Raw genomic sequence first — 23,071 nt, forward strand, 5'->3', positions numbered from 1 at the left:
GCTGAGACTCAGAGACCCTGGGAGCATCCAGAGCTGCACGTCAGGCATGTCTTTGAGAGCTGTGCTTCTTTTAAGAACCCCACTTGCAGGTCCAGGTCTGCTAGGTGAAAAGGAAGTGATCATCATTCATTTTTTAATGGGGAACACATTTTTGGTCATGTCTAGTCAATCGGCTATTGAGGGCTGTACACTGTTACACAAATACAGGTATATTTGTGTGCATGTGTGTATATACACAAATATGCCTATATTTGTGTAGCAGTGTACAGCTCTCAATAGCCTCCATAATAGCTGGTATGGCCTGATAGGGCTAACAACTTGGCCAACACCACTCCTCATTTCAGGGTCACAGAGCAAAGGGCTGGAAGAGCTCTCAGAAAACCATCTGGGCTGTACTAGCATGAGTGCAGCCAGCAGGCTGAGAGAAGAGATTATTTCCCCCATCTGGCACTTCTGAAATGACATCTTGCTTTTGGGCCCACCAATAAAAGAAAGACTGACAAACTGGACTGCTGCAGAGGTCAACCAAAACAGCTTGGAGCTGGAGTACAAAGGATATGAGGAGAGGCTGAGAGAGCTGGGCTTGTTCAGCCTGGAGAAGAGAAGGCTAAGGGGAGATACTATTGCTGTCTACAACCACCTAACAGGTGGTATGGAGAAGACAGAGCCAGACTCTCCTTGGAGGTGCACAGAGATACAGTGAGAAGCACTGGACACAAGGTGGAACATGAGTAATTCAGATTTGATATTAGGAAAAGTTTTTGACATTGAAGGTAGTCAAACATTGGAAGCAGTTACCAAAGAAAGGTTGCAAAATTGCCACTATTGGAGCTATTGAGAACTCCACTGCACACAGCCCTGAGAACCTGCTGCAGCTGGCCCTGCTTTGAGCAGGGGCTGGACCAAATGGGCTTCTAAGGCCCCTTCCAGCCTACATGACTCTATTCTACCTACTCCATTGCCTTGCCCACTGTAGGATTGACAATACCTGAGTCCTTCCTGACTGAGACCAAAGGTATAGCTGCAGCTCCCATGGTGAGCTAAGGAAAGGAGATGGACAAGGGGATAGATCACAACTTTTATTAGATCACTGACCTAGCTGGAAAATGTGAGCAAGCCCTTGATAACAGGCATTTGTCTAATGTATCCATGAACATGTTCGTGTTAACTGTGATTTGGCTCTGTGTGTTTCAGTTGTTGTTGTATATTGTTGTTCAATAAGTTTGTATAGAATTTACTAAAACTTATTTATAAAAATAACATGTTCATATAAACTAGATACAATTAAAATCAGTCCATGAAAGCAATCAGTTCCCTTTCTTTAGCAGACTCTGCAGGAGAGCAATACTGTTATTTGTACTGCCTGAACAGTGTATAATACTTTGCAGCACTCAATAACATTACTTAGACCCTGAGAGCAAAGTCAGCTCTTCAGAAGAAATCAGGGTGAGGTGTCACCCTTAAAAGGGTTTATATTTACAAGGAGGAAAAAGCATGCCTTCAGAGACCCATGGGTGTTGATAGCTTACAAGGATTTCCCATTTATTAAAATGAATGAACAAAGAGGTGAAACTGATACATTCCAGGACTTAATTCTCCAGTAGAGAAGGAGTCCATTATTCTCTTCTGGTGGTAAGATGGAGATGTATGTAATCAAACAGTGATCAAACCTGCTATCCTCAGCTTCTACAGGATGATGGCCCCATAGGTAGTTTGGAACATGAAACCAAATTCCTGGTTTTGCTGCAGACTTTTCCCAGATCTTGAACACAGCTCTAACGCCATATTCTCAAAGAACTTAGGCACCAGCATGGCAGTTAAAGCTCATGCCAGTGTGTTAGGCACTTGAATTTTCCCTAGGGAGGTCCTTGAGGTACTCAGTGTCCTTGTCCTGCACTGCCACCACACAGGCAGGGCTGAGCAACTTAGGACCTGGGGAAATCAGACTCCACAAAATCCAAATTCCTTTGCTCAAGTCTTATTTCAGCCTTGTCTGTTATATATGTTCAGAACACACCAAACAGTGGTATGAGACACAGGAGTCTAATGAAGCTTCGACTCTCCTCCTTGCTGGAATACTGAGTCCCATGGGTTTGACTGGCTTTGAGCACTGGCAGTGTCAGCATGCCTCCCCAAAACACACCTTGTAGACAAACTTGTAGCAGCTCAGAATAAGATGTGTACATGTCCGTCATGGACCTAAACCATTCTCTGCTCCCCAGTCCTCCATCTGCAAAATGGGGGATATAGTACATCCCTATTTCACTTAGACTTATAGATAAGAACAGCAAAGGAACACAGAGGTTCTCAAGGAAAACAGGCTACCATTTATCAGCTGCTATTTAACAGAATGAATGATATAGTAAAGCTGCATAAAAACAACAAAGTGCCAAAGGGATTAAACAGATCAAAATCATACCCTATGTGAAACATTCCTGTTCTTTTGTGTTGAAAGTTCATATCTGGAAAAGCTTTGTCTCTGTCAGTTCCACATACTTTTCTTGATAGTGGTCCTTACCCCATGGTAGTGACTTTTTGTAATGCTTTATTAACTTCTAAAAAAAAAGAAAAATCACCAGATGACTTGTAACAATGATTCATATTATTGTTATTGCTCATTATTATCATTTGTCATATGATACAATGCCTGGCTGTGCATTTTTCCTCTTTAAAAAGAGAAATCTGGCTCAGCTCTGAAGGCTCCAAACTCTGTTTATTATACTAGCTGAAACATGTTTATTACACTGTCATGTTTTTATATCCCTCCTGCTACCTTGTGAAAAGCATACTTTTCCTCTGACCAAACTGTGAAAATTTTACAAGGTTTTGCTCTCTGTGATCAAACCATTGATCCACTGAGTTCAGCAACCTGGTGTGATGGAAGCCTGTATCTGACCCAGCTGGGTGCCCTTTACCTCTCAGTGACGTACCTAACTCTGAGAGGTATTCCATGGGGAGGATTCCTTCCTGACTCCTAATCCTGATTCATCATATTTCCTGAGTTTTAAGCTCTATTCTTTCCTAAAATGTGAGATAGGAATGGTTATATGCTGCCTGTCTGCATGATTATTACTATAATGGTATTTGATCAAGAGGAGAAGCTGCAAGAGACGTATGTAATAACTGAAAATAACAATGATAAAGAAAAACTAATGGCAATCCTATTCTCATCCTGCAGCTGCAATGAATTTATGGAAAACCTTGGCTCAGAGGCTTTCCAAGCATTTAACTGAGCCATTTAGACTTCTGAGCCACACTGAGTCCACAACTTTTGATGGCAAGAATTCTGCCAAGTGACTTTCTGAACACAAATAATGATCAAAGAAAGTCACATCGTGGAAACTGTGGAAGCCCAGTCACAAGTGATATTTCTTAATTGTGTACCTTATCTGAAAGGCTAACAGATGCAAAACTCTGTATTTCAGACCTGGAGCCTGGAAATGTGAATTTTCCCTCCTGAATTCTATCATTTGGTCTAAAGAATTACATTACCTTCCCCTACAAATCTTGCTTCATGAGGATTGTCTATGCTTTCGTAACCAATGGGATGCTGCTAGAAACACACTAGAGGTTCATTGTGGCATAAAACCCTCCCAAGCAGTTTGCCTGGCTTTGCAGTGATGTAAATATTTATTGACATGGTCACAGACCCAGTAAGATTACCCAGACATGGTCAGCACACTGTGGTCGCACAGACGCAGGCTAAGTCTGAACCACAGAGGAGCAATTCTAACACTATAGTCCCACAACTAGCTTAAGTCAACATAAGCAAATGCTGATGCTAAAAGAGGCAGTGCCAACTTCCCACTGACCCAGTCACTGTTTTCACTCTCCTTGCTTCCCCAGTGACTGCAAATAGTCATACATACATATGTGAGGGGGGAAAAAAAGGCTAGTTTTAACCTAAAGTATTGCCCTGATCCCATTCACTGTGTGGCTGCATGAACATCTGGCAGAAGGGAGAAAAAGAGGTGGAAGTGGCAATAAGCAGGCACAGGTGAGGACTGGAAGGTAAGCCAGGACTACTTTTTCCAGTTTAAACTGATTGAGGAGCTATAGAGGAGCTTACAGCACTTGTATGAAGTTCCCTCAGGGCTAGAGAATAGTGGAGGATGGGGTGCATGAAAGCGGGGGTTTGACTTCTCTGATCCATTACACCTGGATTAGGCAGATAAGATGAAACCAATTTTTCTGATATAGAGAAAATGCCGCCAGAAATGTTTAACCTAGTCTAAACATAACCACTAAAGTACCCTTCTCTTACAAAGTGCTTCACTTTATTTATGATGACATCTAAAATCAAGTACTGATAACTTCAAATGAAATATAACCTAGTCAGGTTGCTCTTTTAAATCAAAACCATTGTGTCATCTTTTTTAAAAAGGAAAAGCACTTGCCTCATAAAAAATTTTATGTTTCAGAATATTATATTGAGAATAATGTTTCTTAATAATGACTCTTATAACAGCTTTACTTAAAACAATTAAATCAATTAGTTCAATAAAATTCTTCAACTGAACTGCAATATTTTGGCACTGTGACTGATTGCGTTTACTGCCTTTCCAATTAATGAAAAATTGGTTCCTTTAGCAATTACTCTCTGATTAGTCCGCTGCAAGAACATTTTCCATTACTCATCCCCTACTGCTATCAAAGGGCCTTTATTGCTGTCTTTTCATTTTCTCTTTAATCCTAAATTAACAGAGTTTATCCCAATCCTTGGTCACTAGAACTCTTGAGAAAAAATTGATTTAGAATTTTATCAGTGCTAAAACTTTGTGGGCATAGGTAAATCTGCTCTGTACCAAGAAAGAACATTACTACCCAGTAAGGGATTATCCTAACCACAACCACCTCTTGCTTTAGGCTTAATTTAAAAAATGGTAGTTTTGACTGTTCGCAAACAAATGCAAAGAAACAGGACAAAAAAGTGATTGTTTACCATGAAACATTATAAAATAGCCTAAAGAATCTTTTCATAGCCCAAGTAATCAAGCTTCTGTCAAGGTGAGATAATTGTCAATCAAGCTCTCAATTCAAACACAGCTGCTGAAAATCAGAGACAAACGAAGCCAGGCACTTCACTGCAGTTTGAGCACCTAACTTAAAAGCAGGGTACAGAGTCTTGGCAATAGCTGAGAACCTGTTATAACTCCATGCTGTTATAAAAACAGTCAGAAAAGAAGTCCAGACTGGAAAGTTTGGTCTTTCTGAAGCTGAAAATAAATGTATTTACCATGCTGGTTAAAATGGCTCTTAGTGAGAAAATTTGTTAGTATATTAGTATTTTTTTTTTGTCAGTATTTAAAAAGAAAAAGTATTTCTTGACTTGTAATAGGCGGTTAGTATTTATTTTTATTAAATACTATTAGTAAAAGCTTTTTCCTGGCTCAGCAGACTGAATGAACATGCCAGAGAAGACTGCAAGTACAGTGCAATGAACAGTCATCAATCCTGCAAAGACATATGCTTCTTTACTTTTCTTTCCTATTGAATGCGATGGGAAATTAGATATACAAGTACTGCTAGAACAGAATCATATTCACATTTGATTCTGCACCATTAGTTTATGTGCCTCTTTTTGCATAATATGTTAAAATATAGTCATCATGTTATAAGTTTTGTCACTTATTCTTTTTGGCTCTGTTAAGTACAATATGACTTAAAATCTGGATATCAACAGCTCTCACAGGAAACAAACTTTTAATTTTTTTGCACTGCACACTATAGACTGCTATTATTTATACACTGTTGTGTAATTTTGCACAAATAGTGATTAGTAATTTCGTAAATCTGAAAAGCACAATTCCTGGGTTATGACCATGACCTTAAAAAAAGTCTAGAGACAACAACCTCATTACGAGACATACCTTGCAATAGATGTTTGTTTAACTGGAAATCCACAAGAGTAGCTGCCCAGTGCAATGGTACATATTTGCTTCTGAATCCTTTCTCAAAGGCACTATTTAAACATGTTGATGAACTGAACTGCATTTCTCCCCACCTCCATTCGAGCAAAACAAGGAGACTCGGGAGATAAAATATGTTTTGTTTTTGCAAGTAGCATAATGTGGTAAGTGAGAAATTTGCTTTCTATAGTACTATTTAAATAGGAATGTGGGAAACATCCCTATTCCTATGCAGACGCAGTGTCTCTGTGTACTGCTCGGTTATATTTCTATTTGAAAGTGAATATACTTCTATTTCCAGAAGTGTTTGTGTATAGAGCTCCTACTTGTCCATATCTGGCTTAATATTATCTAGCTACTCTAGCTTCACCAGTTTGGTAAAAGGAAATCAAGAGTCGCTGTACAGAAGACATCGGTCCAATCCAAGACATGATTTGTTTCAGATTTGATTCTGATTTACCTTAGACTGCAAAACAGTGACAATGATAACAAGAGTTTTTATGATGTGGGCAGCTGGACTAGCTATCAATTAGTTTCACAGAGCATCTTCAACAGCAACCAGTGACAGCACTGATTTTTCAGTCGCCCCTGTCCTGGGCGAGGTTCAGTGCTGGGACGTAGAGGTGAAAGTGTCTGTCTCCTGAGACGATCACACTGGCCAGTTTGCACTTCCTTTCTGGGCTCTGTTCTAGCCTTTCTTCTGCCAGTGTCTGTATGGGAATCCCTTCAGCCTGTCAACACCAAACTTGAATTAGCTGGAGAAATTTCTCCAAGTGCTCTTTCTCTCTTGGTGCTGGTTTGCCACTTTCTGCAGCAATTCAAGCTCCAGAAAAAGAGGAGTCAAGTGACAAAAGGCAGGACATTAATGGAATGTGTTTGAGATGCTGTCACTTCTCCTCTCCTCCTCTGTTGGCCAAGGATGTAAGCTGTAAGAAAGGGCTCGGTCCAATGCCCCTTCTACTTATGTGGGTAGCATTTATGCATGTGATCAACTTCACTCTCACATGGAGGAAGATCTGAGCTAATTTAACAGTATGCTAAGTGCTGCAAAAACAAATTTTCTTAGAGCAGGAACAATTTTTTCCATAGCAAAATAAAAACGAAAAAGTGAAAGATAAGTAACACTTCTAAGAGCAGAGCGTGTTCTGTGACACCTATTGTAAACAAAACTAAAAGTGTCTCCCAGCCACCTGCTATCTCCTTTGCTCTGTATCTTCTCCTGCATTGGTGTCTGTAGGCAATAAACCATAAAGTAGAAACATGGACTGAATCCTGTGATAGTCATTCAGGCTAAACTCTTATTGCTGAGAAAGGAAATTCTGTCTGAGTAACTTTATCATCCCCTAATGTTCACATTGTAAAAGGAAGAAAGGCTAAAAAATTCATTTTCCTTTAGCAGCTAGCAATTTTGCTCCTCTTAGTTCCACTAACCAGAACTTTACTTACCAATCTATTTTAAAAGCAGAAGGGTGAAATCATGCCTAACAGGACTTGTGGTGGCCCTGAGAAGCAACGGTTGGTTCTCTGACTCTCAATCTTTGGTTTCACAGTTCTAGTGGAATTTTATGATTCTTGTTAATTTATCATGGATTTTCTCCTCCTTTGCAATTTCTTTTACATTTATTTCTGAAATATAAGATTTAAACTTTCAAATCTAAATGCTAGATAATGTAAAGGGATAAAGCAGAAAATATGAGGAACAGAGATAGTAGCAATTGAAAGTGTCCTGTAAATTACAGTTCTGACTTGATAGAAACTTTGGAAGATGTTATAGTTTTTGATGCAATGTTATGAAATTTTCTTTTTGATCAATACTTTGAGACAAAATGGGCTAGTTCTATTGTTTATTAATAGAGTTAGCAGTATATAGAGATACTACCAAAGGTAGTTATGAAATCTGTATCGTCAACTGAATCATTGAGACTAGGTGGTAATCTTTACCAGTACTGCTGGCAAAATGGTTTGCATCAGTGTGCTATGATATTTTTTAAATCCTAATATTAAGTTCTCATGATCAGAAAAGTGTGATAATAATTTCCTTCCTATTTTACAATGATTTTGTGAAAATCAGTTTGTGCTTGTAGAGTATTTTGACCAGCTAAAATGCTGTATGAGTGCTCATTTTTTAATTGAACATCTGACCTTAACATAGCATTTCCTAATATTCTGAAGTATTTCTTAACAACATAATTCTTATTTTTTAAATTGTTTCTATTGAACTCTGAACTCTTTAACTATGATGTGGTCTAACATCTGATATCTTATGCAAGGCTATGGCGTCCATGATTTGAAAGTGAAATTCAAAATATTAATGGCACAATGATGAGTCTTCCTCTTCTCTGAACTTTATGCACTCAGATGGTACTATTGATTTTTGGTGTGATTAACACTATCATACTGTGGTCCTGAATTTTTGCTTCCTGGTCCTAAGAGTTTCCAGCAACAACCCAAAATCATGTCAAATCATGTACCAAAGTTTACTGTCACATGACTTTCAAGATCTACAATCTGTGTCTCTAAAGATGCAATACAAAAGGTAGTATTTCCAGATTTAACTCATAAATTTTCTATCATAAAGGTAAAGAGGGTGATAACAATAAGTCTTACAGACCACCAGTGTCCACTAAGGAATGCTGGATTTATCACAAAACAAAAGCAATGGGAACTTAAGTTCAAAACAACCCATTGTGCCACAGGAAAGTGGTACATACAACAAGCAATATCAAACAGGTATGACATTTAAAGCATGTTTTGGACTTATAATTTTTCCACTTCTTGTAGCTATTTGATATTATGATTTATTTTATTTTATTTATTACGCCTTTGTCATCTCAAGGTTATGCTTTGAATGCACTCTGGTTGGGACTGTCCTTAAGGAAACCAGGAAAGTGTCAGCTGTTTCAGCATATAGCCACTTACGTCCTAAAGGGTGGTGAAGGTTGCTCTGAGCACATTGCCCTGATTTTATCAGGATAGTTCAAAGGATTTTACTTTCTGGAATATGCTTATTCGAAAATTCATTGGTATCTTATCACGAATGAGACTAACAGAGCTGCTGGTGAGTCACTCTTGGGGTCTATAAACTATGTTCTCTGATGAAGATCCTTAAATGTAGAACTCAGTCCTCTCCTTCCAGTCCTCCTTCCTTCAGTTTTATACATACAAATAGGAGGAAGAGTTAAATATGCTGACCTGCTGTCTTAGAAGGATTTCTTTGCACATCGATGAATATGCCTAAAAATAACTGCTGTGGAAAATGTGGATCCAGGGACATATGGAAAAAATGATTAATTACTAGTGCTTCCTGGTGATGACTCTTTTGAAAAGTGAATAGGCTGGTGTTTTAGTCATATTTTGCTCATGGCTGGGTACCGTAAAGCATGTAGAATTCATTATATTCAATTATTCCTTTATTTGTATTTTTAGACAGTGTTTTCTAAATTTGCTGGTGTTGCAGCTCTTGACCTTGAACACTGCATGGTAGATATTGGCTTGTATTTGGAAAGAAGGCCTTAAAATGAAAGATTGCAAGGGCACAATCTATTTCTTATCTTCTTCTAGTGCTGTGACATTTGATTTTGTGGAGATGGATATCTATCCTATTATATGGTGCTGCAGAAACTGAACAAGTATTTGGGCAGTAGCATCCTAATTCCATAGCGCTTCAAAACAGTCACCACCACAAGCACCATCAAAATTATTTCAAGGATCTCCATTTAACACAAAGGGCCTTGATTTATTCTGTGTAAAAACCCAGCTTCTATAGTATATGTTGAGGCAACATCTGAAACATATCCCATCTCTCTCTTTTTGACTATGGGAGTAAATTCTCAAAAAATATATTTCCCTTCTCATTACCAGCTAATGATGTACATTTATGATCTGTTTGAGTTTCTCCATCCAACCGTGTTTTTCCTGACTTACGGGAAAGATGTGTTTGTTCAGTCTCACTGTTCAGCCAATTCAGTAACAAGTATCTACTGTTACTGGCTGACATGAAGCACAGAAGAAACAGTTCCAGTTAAACCTATAGTCTTCATAAGGTCAATATACAAGCTCATATGCAAGTCCTTGCATAATAATCAGATCTTACAGGAAGGCTGGACAAGGATGTTTGTTTGTTTGCTTTTTTGGTAAATTTTGATTTTTCCACTCCCAACCTTAAACCCCACAATTTTTAGAAAAAATATGTGCATTTAGAAATATGGTTGTAGAAGTTTTGTTTGAAAAATAGTACTATTTGATATAAAGAGTTTTGAGGAATATAGACATTTCCTACAAAAGTTGCTTTAATTAAAAAGAATGTCATGAAAGGAAAACATTTAATCAGGCCAACCTACAAATTTATACAAATGAATAATGCAAGAGTTATCCTGACATACACAGGGGATCTCATAAAGAAAAACCTTCTCAGAAAGTTATTTACTCATTTTCAAAGTTAATGATTAGAAAAATAAATAAGTGTCAAAAAGATAAACGTATTTGATTACTTCTAGCAACGCACTGCTTTCTTATATGTTATCCTGGAGAACACTCAAGTAATTGCTCCAAAAGAATGTGCTGGAGTCTACAAGTTAAACTTCTGATGCCATTTAGTTAAATTGAGTCATTAAATACAAGAGCTAGGGGCCTGATTCTCCTTTATACAAAAGTCTCTTTATGTCACTCTGGCAGTACAGAAGGGCTGTAAAACAAGTAACGCAATTAATGCCTGACTGAATGCCCACTGGCACAAACTGGAACGGTGCAAAGAAAATTAACCCCCCCAAATTTTTCAGAAGATTTTTCTAAATGAAAAATGCTGTAACTGACATCAAAATCATTGGCTTCTCAAGCATAGAAACAAACTCACTGATTTTTTTATTTGACTTTTAAGACAGAGGTTTTCAGAAAGTGATTGAAGCCATGAAAAAAAAGCCCTGGAGAAATGCAAAAACTTGCCTGGGTTTGGTTTAGGAACAGATTTTTTTCATAATTTGTCCAATTTGCAACAAAAAAACAAGTATTTACGATAGAAATGCTGACATAACTTTACTAATAGCACTTCTAACAGGTTGTTACAATGTCTGTTTACTCAGGTACAACATTAAATATGAGATGTGAACTCACCATAGCAACCCCTGCATCATATTGCAGATATGCTGCTTCTAAGCTACGGTGAATGCTTCTGAAGAAATACACATGAATAATAGGTAAACATCTGTCAATTTCAAATTGTGTTTCAAAAGTACTTTGCCATACAATATAACAAAAAGCAGAATAACTTTATGCTATTTAAATTATTGTTGGACTTTACTTTTCATTGTTTCATGTTTATTGTTGCAAAATGTAAGTTTAGCTAACTCCCCAAATCTCTGTGACAAAAATTGTGGCAAACGTATTATCAAGCTCCTCCAAAATGTTGATACAAATCCTTGCATGCCCTGCTAATCCAGAAGACCCACTTGTCCTTTTCAGTCCTCCTCCTGCTGATGTCCTGAGACCTTGCAAAAAATACTATTGTTCACCATAAGGTATTCAATAGAATTACATGAGTATAGTTAGAGCTGCAAGCAGATTTTCTGCTGAACTCTCTTATAGCCCCCTTTTAAGGGTATGACTATTTTGTTTTCATTGTCCCTCTGATTTTAGTTTTCACCTTTAATTCCCCCCCCATATATATATATATATATATATATATATATATATATATTCCTTTAATTTGTCTTTATTCAGGTTGGCATCCCATCTTTTGCATAAATAAAAAAGTCATTGTGTTGTCAAAGTCACTGCTTCTTTTTTCTTTAAGTGTTTTCATCCTTTCAGTAAGTTGCCTATGATAGATACAAGCATTATCTGTGTGGAATTTAATTTTAGCACTTTTCCTTTTGAGGCGTGATCTTTAATGTATCCAGTATTATTTTATATCTTAAAAAGAAATAGTTCTTTGGTTGCCACTCATGTATCATTGACTTCAGCTTCACCAAAATCCTTTGCAGGTTGCTTGTTCATAGAAATCAATGTTAAATCACTTACAAATGCCTAAAGCAAGTTCCTGATAATATCCAGTGGGTAGCTCTTCCTCCTGCAGTCAGACATTTGCTGCCAAACCTTCCTGACACTTTATTCAACAGCTCATGGAAGAATTTCCTCATGGAAGGAGTAATTTATCACATCTGCTTTGTTTTTTTCTTGATGTTAAGCAACTGTATTCTTTCTTTCCAGATCTCACTTGTATAGGGGGAACATGCATTTTCTCATATTACCTAATAAGATTGACAAAGAATATGCCAGTTCTCTGTTTTGCCACATTAAGTTGTCTCCTTAGGTTCTTTCGTCACTGCTGGCCAACTTTCCTGATCCTGGGAGACACTTACCCAAATCTTTGCGCAGCTGGTTATATGCCGTAGCAAGAGCATCATGTGAGCAGCTCAACAACTGTGTGCAGCTCAGGGCCTACAAGCCCCCCTCCCCTCTGAGTCTAGCCCATGGAGACTACATGAAGGAGGAGGAGACTGAGAGAAGACTGCTAGGTCTAGCGTTACTAAATTACTGCTATTACAAAGTTATGCAATATAATTACCTTTTCCTGTTTCTTCTCCCAAGTCTGCTTTAGCCTACTTGCACTGAGTAATTATTCAATTTGTCAGTGAAATGGATATTTTAAGATCTCCGCTATAGTCTGAAAAAAGGAAGAGATGCTGGGTGTTGTTCAAAATAGTTGTTCACCTGGATACAAACTGCAATATGCATTGCACTTGTGATTGTCTAGAGCCAGCATACTTAGATGAACTGCAATACAATGGGATGCTCATTTTCTGTATAAAGAACGGGGGTTTTATACCTGCAGTTTTCTTCTACATAATAGCATAAAACTTATCATCATCATTATGTGACCGCCACAGAATCAGCTGCCTGATAAAAGTCTGAAGTATTATCCAGTGTAATCACCAATAGCAACTGCTTTCTACACTTCGCAGCAGAAAGTTCAACACTTCACAGAGAATATCAGCAACACTTGGTAATTTTCTTTAACTTCAGCAGTGCCTCTCCCCTCACCCCCGATATTAACAGCAGGCCAACAGAGAGATGCTTCCCTGCAAGAAGACTTTGCCACCCTCTAACACCTGTCTGTCATGTAACTGAATAGACACTAGATCCTGAGCCAGCCCAAAAGACCTCTGTCCACAACAATGTTAAAACATGACATAATATTGCTATTTTTCTAAATTAACAAGCCTGGCCAACCTTATTTCTAATCTCAGGGGCAACTGCAAGGGTTCATCAGCCACTGTTTCCATCTTAATCATGTTTCAAGACTTCCAAGTCACATGAAGAATAGAGCCACCTGAACAAAACAATAAATGAATAAAAACCTTGAGATTTTATTCTCGGGACTAACAAGTAGAGAAAAGAAGATGTTACTCCAAAATGCTCATGTATCTTGAATAAATGAAATTTCTCTTAAATGCCTAAGTCTGGCAAAAAAGGAGAATTAATAGATCCAACAGGTATGGTTCATATATATTCTAGATTGATCTCCTTCTACTTAACAATCTGAATTATGCGTTAGAAATATTTTACATCAGATATGAATAGTGAAAAATCCTGAGGTATATCAAAACAAATTAATCTGCTATATGTCAACCGAAAATTATGAAAATGCCTGTGTTTTTGCTAGAAAAAGTATGTGAAAAATCAAGCTGCTATTGTATATTAGCTAAAAAACACCTTGGAAATACCTTCACTGACATAGATATAAATAAAGAAATCTCAAAAGCATTAATACAGCTAATAAAATACAAAAGTTCTGAGTTCTATAAAAAAAGTTCTGTGTTCTATAATAATTAATAAAAGGAGTCCTATTAAGCAGCTATAACCTACTATTTGTTACATCCTCAAAACACATGGATGGGCTTTAAGAAAAAAAGGCTCTTCCTAATTAGAGAAGATAGGGAAAGACTTTTTTGGAACAGATTCAGACAAATTATTCCTTAAGGCTTCTACTTTGTCACAGGTGACGTGCAGTGAATTAGCAGGAGTAAAACTAACAGTATGTCCTTGGTTACACTGTCCTCACTATTACTGAGAAATAAGTGCCAATAGACACAGATTAGGCTTAATGTGATACTGTCATCAAATTACTGAAATTTTTGTCTTTGAACATACATTTTCTTTCATGGTCAAATAATTTAATTTCTCCTTTGATACACAGAAAGTGATGTTTTGAAACTCACAGGCTTCTGTGAGAACTTGTAAACCTGCATTGCCGAATTTGTGAAACAAGAAAGCATAGTGTCAAGGAATACAGCTTTGATAATTTATGCACAGCTAAACTTATTTTCACTTTGTTGATGCTGGATGCCACTTACCTGAGCCCTGAGTGGCTTCTAACACCTCTTTCCCCCTTTTGCTCTCTCCCCATGCTTGCACTGCCTCATTTTGCGGTAGCAATGCCGTTCACTCTGTGGCTTTAACAGGTCCCAAAACATTATCAGATATCTTTTGATAAATACTTGCTATGTAATCTGCAATTAATACCAAAAGACAGAGGGAAATATGCCAAGGAGTAGATACAGTTTTATGAAAGCTATTTTTTTTTAAATGCACAGTCCCTTATAACAGCAAGTTTGTCCTTCAGTGTTTCTGACCTGCAATGAATAAAGCCTGCCCTACCTTGCTGTTTCAGTCAACTGATAAATTCTCTGCTGCCTTTCTTGGCTCTAGATGTTAGAGCAGTTCCATAAACTAACAGGATTTGGCTATAATCTCTGGAGCGGTATTGCTAAACTGCAGACAAAATATACCTCCCCAAACATATGTTCACATGAATATATTTACTGTTATTCAGTACACCAATTCACTAAAGATCTAATCTTGATCACTTTATGATATACCTTACAGGTCTTCTTTAACCTTAAATTAGTCAGTCTGGGGTGTATCATGTTCTAACTGGTTTTCATAGCAATTTTGCTGAACCAGCTGGTTTAAAAATGTGTAAAGACCTCTCAAAATACAGAAATTTATGTTTAAAATAACTGTGGAAGCTGAAGTTGAGAGGATACTGACTACAACTGATCAGTTAGCACAGATGAGAGCAATATCATGTTCAATATCATGTATCATTTTTGTATTCAACATTCAGGACAAGTGAGTTTTTGCATACGCTTGTAGGTGAAATAATGAGCAACATTCAGAATAAAAATAAACACACATGTTCACTTTCCCTATCACTACTGTAATCTTTATGTTATGCTTTGATTTTACTTGTCTGAAACTGTACTGTTTCTTCTGGAAGTTGCATTAATGAGGTTTATTTCTTCTTCTTTACCTGATTATGGTCACATTTATCACTGGATTATTATAGCAATAGCTTTCAACTATTTTAAATTTATAGACGCTGTAATTAACTTCTAGTGAATAAGGATTCTCTGCAGTGAGCTTGATCCTACTGACAGAAGCCTTGCAATTCCTAGCTACCTGTCATGGGCCCTCAGAAACTGCCAACTTCAGTCAAGTTAAAAGGTTAAAACTACTGCTATATTCTGTGAAGCCTCTGCTGCCATGCTGGAATTCCCAAATTCTTTCTCTTTGCTAAGCAGTGAACTATTTATTACTTTGGCATGCTCCCTTCATTTGTCCTGAGAATTTGTGCTATTCCTTAATTAGATGGTTCAGGAAGGTCTTCTCTCTGTGGTACAGAAATGCAAAAACCTCAGATAAATTGTGAATATTTTGATAGCAGAGGTAGAGATTCACTTAAAGACTCTAAGAATTTGAATAAACCAAAAGGCTTAATCACCAATCAGCATGTCTCCATATCATCAGAAGGAAGTGATTTTCCTTTACAAACTCGCACCTTTCTGTGCTAAACATGTTTACAAACCTTATATAGAAATCTACTGATGAAGTGGATCCACCTTGAATGCAATTTTAGCGGTAGGAGGTGGAAGGTGGGAGGCTGTCAAGGCAGCGGGCTCTCCCCAGACCCACAGGGCTGGGCTGCCTCCCTCCTAGAAGGGCTACACTAAAAGCCATATTTCACCTCTGTTTTTAAAGCCCTTGCCATAACTGTGTGTCCACACAAAATCAGCCACTGCCAGGCTCCAGTGAGGAAGAACAGTCCTGCTGGCACTAGGGAAGTGCTACTGAACAGTGCCTGTCTCATTAGTAGTTACAGATAAATATGATTTCTAGCTGTGTTATAATTTGCAAGTTTCTTTAAGCTACTCATTGTGCACAGTTTTGACTGCCCCCTGTTCACTATAAAGATAGCCGGAATCCTGCCCCTGTTTCACAGAGACCAGCGGCAGCACAATTTGTCGTAGAGGGTATGAGCTGCGGGAGATGTTCCCTTTAACGTATCACCGTAACTTCCTGACCTGTCTAGCCCTCCATCCTCAAGGAATAATACCTCTGCATTTCTGCATTTTGTGGAGCGGGTGCCTTTTATTTTCTTTTTAACCTTTGATATCAGCTGGACTTGGTTTTAAACTGACTGGTTGATCCAATGTACATTCCCCACAGTTTCGCTAGCTCCTGAAAAGTAGAAATTGCTGGTTGGGGTCCTCAAGTGACTGAAATAATAATCTAACTGAAACTGATTGCAAAATAATCTGGATTACTTTTCTATACCTAGGATTATATATTTACTTCAGTTTAAGCCATGGAAGTAGTCTAGCCACTTTTGCTTTGATTTTCCTAGGGGTGCGATGTGGCCATCACCATATTCAGTTGTCTTTCAATTCCTAACTTGAATGGGCAAGTTTCTAGTTACAACTGGTTTTACTGAAAATGGCCTTTGGCATGCATACAGAGCAGAGCTTGAATTTTGGTCTTTGGATCCCAGGTGGAGTGCCTTGTCGGTCTCGCATCCCCGGCCTCTTCTCCTGCACAGAAAGGAGCCACAATAAAAAGCCATGAAGATATAGCATGACATCCTAGCATAAGTATTGTTGTAGATATTCACTGAATGGATCCGTTCATTAAAAATCAAGTCACATCCTTAGTATCCTTTAGTATCTCTATCCAGCTTTAGTATCTTCTCCTCACAAGAATGTATTTCCTCTTTTCTTTTCCTCCACCTGTATTCCTCCTGATGGAAGTAATCTGTTCTACATATCACGACCTGACATAATGAATTATTGTTTTATAGTGTTTTATGTTCTGTTTTCTTTAAAACTTCATTTCTTACTTTCTTTCTAAAAAAAATTCACATCAGCTTTGTAAAAATTAAATGTCAGCATTTATGTGGCTCAAAGAAGTACCACAAATCTTCCCCTGTTGCCATCTTAGATTTCTGGACATCATGACGTATTTTTTGTTATATTTGTGTTTTTGCTTGGTGCTTTGATTTACAATATTTGAAAAAGAATGGTTCTTTCTCTTTTGCAGTAAATATTTCTGTTTGACATCACATAGTAGTTATTCATCAATGGTGTTTAAAATAAGTTAGCTTAAGAGACTGATGTTGTATTGTATAACTTAACGCTCAGTAGGCACTACATACCAGCCAAGAGGAAGGGACACCCTGCGTGTTAAGCAGATTTAGAAAATGACTAAGCCATTCCCACAGAGTTATTGATACAAATGGCCAGTTTTTAACATTGCACTCCAAAATCAAATCTGTCAATCCACTTTTCTTTCCTTATTTCTTTTTCTCTAAAGTTTGTTTTTCAGCTATTTGATTTAAGGGAATGAAGAGACCCAATAATCTTCAGTTATCTGTCTTACTGGAAATATTTTGAGTAACTTATTATAATTTTTCCTGCCACTGCAGTAACTTTTCCATAGATTATCGTTACAGACATATTTTTCACTAAAGTAACGAGTAACATAACACAAATACATCCATTCTCCTTAATTAAATGAGCAACAGATTTTTGGCTGGAACAAAAAAATAATATTATTTATAACTCAAATTACATTACATAAAGTGTGCTCTCATCTATAAAGAGACTATAAATGGCATGGTAGGGTTCCATATTTGCTTTTTCCCCCCCTTTTTTCCAATGACTTTCCTGTTGACCTCTCTTTTAATTTACAAATAAAACCATGACTTTCTTGACTGCCAGCCCTGAAAACTCACCCTGGGATCTGAGATCAAGCTGTGTTCTTTCTGGTTTATGCCAAAATAGACTCTGGTTCACCTCCCCAAAGCTGAGGTGGCTCTGCAGGGCTAGCAGGAATGAAAAGTAATAACAATACCTTTGCCAGTAAAAAGATGAAGTGAACAAATTCTCTCATAAGTAGGAAGATACCAATTTTCAAGTCAGTTTTATAGAAAACAGCTGCTGTTGAAAACAAGCACTTGTAGCAGAGCTGGAATGGCACATCTCATTGCTTCGTGCACCCTGTACAACCTTCCTTCATCTCTCCCCCCCTCTTCAGGCTTTTCAGCTCAACCTGTAGTACACAGCAGTTCCTCATCTGAGGTGCTCGTGGTGGTGGTTACACAGCCTTTTCTCTCATGGCAATGCTGGACTGAGGTGTTTCTGCCCTCTTCTATTTTTTTGCATCCCTCCACTTGTGTAGGGACAACTATGTGTGGGGCTGCTCTGTGAACTGGATTGAGCTGGGGCTGCTCTGTGAATTGGATTGAATTTTCTTGTGGAAGTTTTTGTGGAAGTCTATGGGTTCATCTCCTCATAGCCAGGTCACAACACAGCTCTGCAAACCGTTGCATGGTCATGGCTATGCACTCACCGTCCCGCTTCAGTATTTGTGGGGCATCAGATGAAATCTAGGGAAGACAATCTCCTATTTTTGTTGCCAGATTCTGGTCAAAGATGAATACTTAGCCAGTTCTTTGCACAAACCTTCCAAAATCTGCGTTTTAGAAAATCACTCTTCCATGTCATAAATGGCAAATTTGGTCTTTACGGGGAGACACTGATGGAAATACAATGCTTTGGAATTAAGCATGAAGACGCCACTCCGCAGTGCTACCAGGATGCCTAACATCCTTTGGGAACGAGGCATCACGGTGGGATTCGGATGCCTGGGTACACTCGGGCCTGCAGCTCCCCTCCGAAGACTTGCAGACAGCCCTGCCTCTGCTTTTGGCTTTTGATGTATAGAAATATCAGCTGCCTAGTCCTGACGCCTGCAAGGTGGGCCTGCACCTGCTTGTGTGCATGCTGCAGGGTGCTCTGAGAGGGTTGAGCCTGCTCTTCTCCGTGGTGAAACTTCCAGGGAACGTAACCGAGATCTAGAAGCAAATCTGAACAATTATTTACATTTGCTAACAGGATAGATTTGACAGAAGAGAAACTGAGACACGGGCGATGTGTGCTGGCATTTACAACTCCTTCGGCTGACAAATCCCCTTTGAAATCTGATACTTTGTGAAAGTCAGCGCGATTCAGGAAAGCTGTCCATTTTTGCTAAGGTCTGAGAGTTTGAGGGAAACAACAAAACAGGCAGGTCTGTGTGGCCAGAGTAACCTCCGTGGGACACTGGCCCGTGCTTCGGCAGCCAGTGGAATTTTGTGAACTGCACTGCGAGACATTGGACTGTATATCTTGTGCTGTTGAACACTTGGACAGGATAGAGCTGGTGTAGGAGTGTTTGATATGTAGCAGAAATAGATGTACTTTTTGTTTCCACAACAGATTCCCATAAGCTCTGTTTCATTAGATTTAAAGAAGTCAAAATATAATGGAGCCCAATTTTTGTCCTTATATGTCATATGATGCACTGGATACATACTGGTGTACACTAAGAGAAATAGAAGATAATTGCAAAAACAGATTATCAACATAGCCTCTAAACAAAGCAGAGATTTATGCAGAATTGTTTTAAAAGGAAAAGTAACTCTTGTGCTTGTTTTGGATGGTATGATGCACTTTAAATTCTTTTTTCTTAACATATTTTCATAGAATATTTCTGAAAATCTGCAGTTGAGACTTCATTTTAATAATCACAGCAGTTTGAATGGGCACTTGTTTCTGCCTGAGGGGTAAATGTTTGCATTTTGATAACATCTGCACATGGTAGAAGATGCAGCTGTGACACTGAACTCCTCTAAAGCCCTGCCTTCACACCCTGAAAGAAAAATAACCAAACAGGTAGTTTAATATTAGAAGTGGAACCCAACACACAGAAGTACAGACATTCAGAGTTAAGACATCAGCTTTTTTTCCCTCTTACTTCATCATGGTTTGTTTATGTGTTACAGCATCTGCTGTAGATTATGTAAATTCTGTTGCAAGAGCTTGCTGTATCTGATGAATAAAGGACAAAGTCTCAGTTTGATTTTGAATTTTCAGGGTTTAGTGAATTCTGCTGTAACCCCTTCCATCATCTTACTGCTTCAGCAGGTACAATTGCAAATGATGTCTTTCTGTGATTAATGGCAAAACTACTGCCACTTAGTGCCTTGAGGTCGTAACTCTATGTGTTAGAAACTGTACAAATGTAACCAAAGGATTTTCCTTAGGCCAAAGTCCTAAAATGCAAATGTTAGTTAAAAGAAAATTGTCCTTTTGAATGGATGAACTGCTACATTACATTATTAGAAATGACTTTTGCTTTTTTATGAGCTGTTAAAGTCATTTAAATTAGAAGAATGATCCTCAGAATCCAAATTCTGTCCTTAGCTCAATTTTTAATATTTAAACCTCACCCGTAACCTGTAATTTTGAAATCACACAAACTAGTTAGCAATCAGAAAGCCTAATCCTGTTCCATTTATCCAGATGAGTAGTCTCACGGGGGTTAACTGAACAGCTCATAAGAATGCCATGAATATGGTTACTTACTTCTTGCTTAATGTTAAATCATTTGATGAAATCCTTTTTCTCCTCAAAGGCCATCAACGAGACAAATTAACAGAGACTCAGAAATATTCAGCTATGCTCTCCAATCAGATGTACAAAACACAAAAATTCCAAAGAAGACTAACGAAAATAAGAGATCTCTTTTGTCATGAGGAGCTTGCTGTTCTTAATATCAGAGTGAAGCAGAATAATACTACTAGATTACCATAATTAATTAGGCCAACATTTTAAAAGACTGTACAGACAAATTGCATTCAGAAAGTAATTGGATTCTGCACAAGAATTAGATATTTTGCATGCATAACTTGCAAATGTACACTTTTCCTGTGGAAAAGTGAATGTATACTCATTTAATTAAATAACGCATCCTATGACATATCTGAGAATATTCAAAGTGACGGAATAAAGGGCACAGGAACAACTCAGTTGTTGCACTTCCTGACTTATTTCTGGATTTGGCAATTAAAACATTTATTAATTCCTTCACACCTCATAGGTGAAATGCACTCGGGGAACACAGGTCATACATAATTATATCTCATTATTTCATGGCTATATAATTGAGAAGAGATAAGTGTTTTTTACTAGTGTGCATATGGATTCCATGCAGAAAACTGCATTAAACAAATGCTAAGGATTGTGCTGTGACCTCCCTACACGGAGGAACATTTTTAGTCAGGATTGTATGTGCAAGTATGTACTTTGCAACAGTCCTAACATAATCACATTGTGTGGGTTAATGGGTAAAATAAAGAGTAGGTAAAGTAGGATTCTATATTCTATTGCTTTAGTAAAAGACTGGCATGTTAGTAAATAAAATGCCATTCTGTCCTGTGGACAAAACCTGGCAATTGCTTCAAGCCATGCACTGAAATGGAGCCATTTCTTAATAGTTGTTCAATGTGGCTTCTGCTTGATCTCTGCAGTTAGGTAGGTAAACAGGGCGTAGGGAACAGTGTCATTTATTTTGACCAGATAACCAATAGCTATGGCTAGAAGAAAGTCTCATGGAGTAAGGTTATGCTTGCAACCTTTGGCATTTTCTCCCTCTTGATTTCCTAGTTTGGTAAATAGCTATTACACGTTGCTCATTTGATTTAAGTGGTATTTCCAGGTTTGCTTATTTATTTCTCTTTTAGAAATACATAATCATGCAAAAAAAGAAGAACAATAGGAAGAGTTTTAGTTTTTTTGAACTTTAATTTATTTTTGAGAAAACACGACTTGTTTTCATACGGTCCATACAAAAAGCTACCAATCTCTTTTGATCAAACTTTTCAGGACATTTCACCTTCAGTCAGAGAGCAAATGGAAGCTTTTAGACTGAAAGAGGAAAATTTTATGAAGTTACCAATATGTGGTAATACAGCAAAGGTAAATATCAAACAGTTGTGGAGTTCTGAGCTAAGATACTCCAGCATCTGTCATCATCTTTGCACTTGGAAAATCAGTGTGTGTTATTCTTTGAGAGTATCTTATCTCCCTCTCTTTCCTTCCTCAGTCCTTCCTTTCAACCCCCTTGTGTTTTTTTCTGTGAAAATAAATGTCAGCTAAGATAAAGATGAGAAGATAGAACAAGAAAGAACATGTAATGAGAAGATGGAGCAGATTGTGGAAGACAATCAGTCTGTAAGTAAGTAAATTCAGGCTGATACTGGGATGAGACGAAAATAGAGTATTTAATGTTTGCCTGTGGCAATTAGCAATATTAGTATGAATATGTAATGGCTATTAGAAGCATAAAACTAGGTGAATAAAAATTGATGATAGAATTTATACAAACCATTATGATAATTTAAATCCTTATGATCAGTGTTTACTTACGTCTTAGGGTAGAATAATGAGCTTTTAATTGCAGGCAAGCAATTTTATGTCAGAATAAATCAGAACTTGGTCACAGAGATTCCATTTATCTAACAATACTGTTGATTTTGGCATTCATTCAGCATTCTTTATATTAAGTTTTAATGCAAAGCATCTGAAGCACACTGTTAATAAAGCTGTTAAATACAACCCATATATGATGAAATATTCCCCATTCCTTTTTTTTTTCTTTAGACCCACACAAAGCTTATTTTCACAGTACAGATTCACTTTCTGATCTCTAAACTAAGGGAAAAATGAGCCAGACAAAACAAAATACACATGCAGCAAACGTAGTTGATTTCTGAGGCTGAAAGGGTGAAATGCAGAATGAATTCTTGTTCCAGGAATGTTTTGTTAAGCATTCAGAAATATTGTTTCTGAAGGAAGTCGAGAGATTAAATGGTCTGGAACAATATCATATCAAAAGACTGATGACTGTATTTAAAAAACAGGAGATGTTAATCTTAGTCTAGAATAAAGTAAGCAACATAAGTTAAATGTTTATTAATTTATTTATTCTTGTTCAGTGTACATAAA

This window comes from Dromaius novaehollandiae, chromosome 1 (genome assembly GCF_036370855.1).
Source record: "Dromaius novaehollandiae isolate bDroNov1 chromosome 1, bDroNov1.hap1, whole genome shotgun sequence".
NCBI lineage: Eukaryota > Metazoa > Chordata > Aves > Casuariiformes > Dromaiidae > Dromaius > Dromaius novaehollandiae.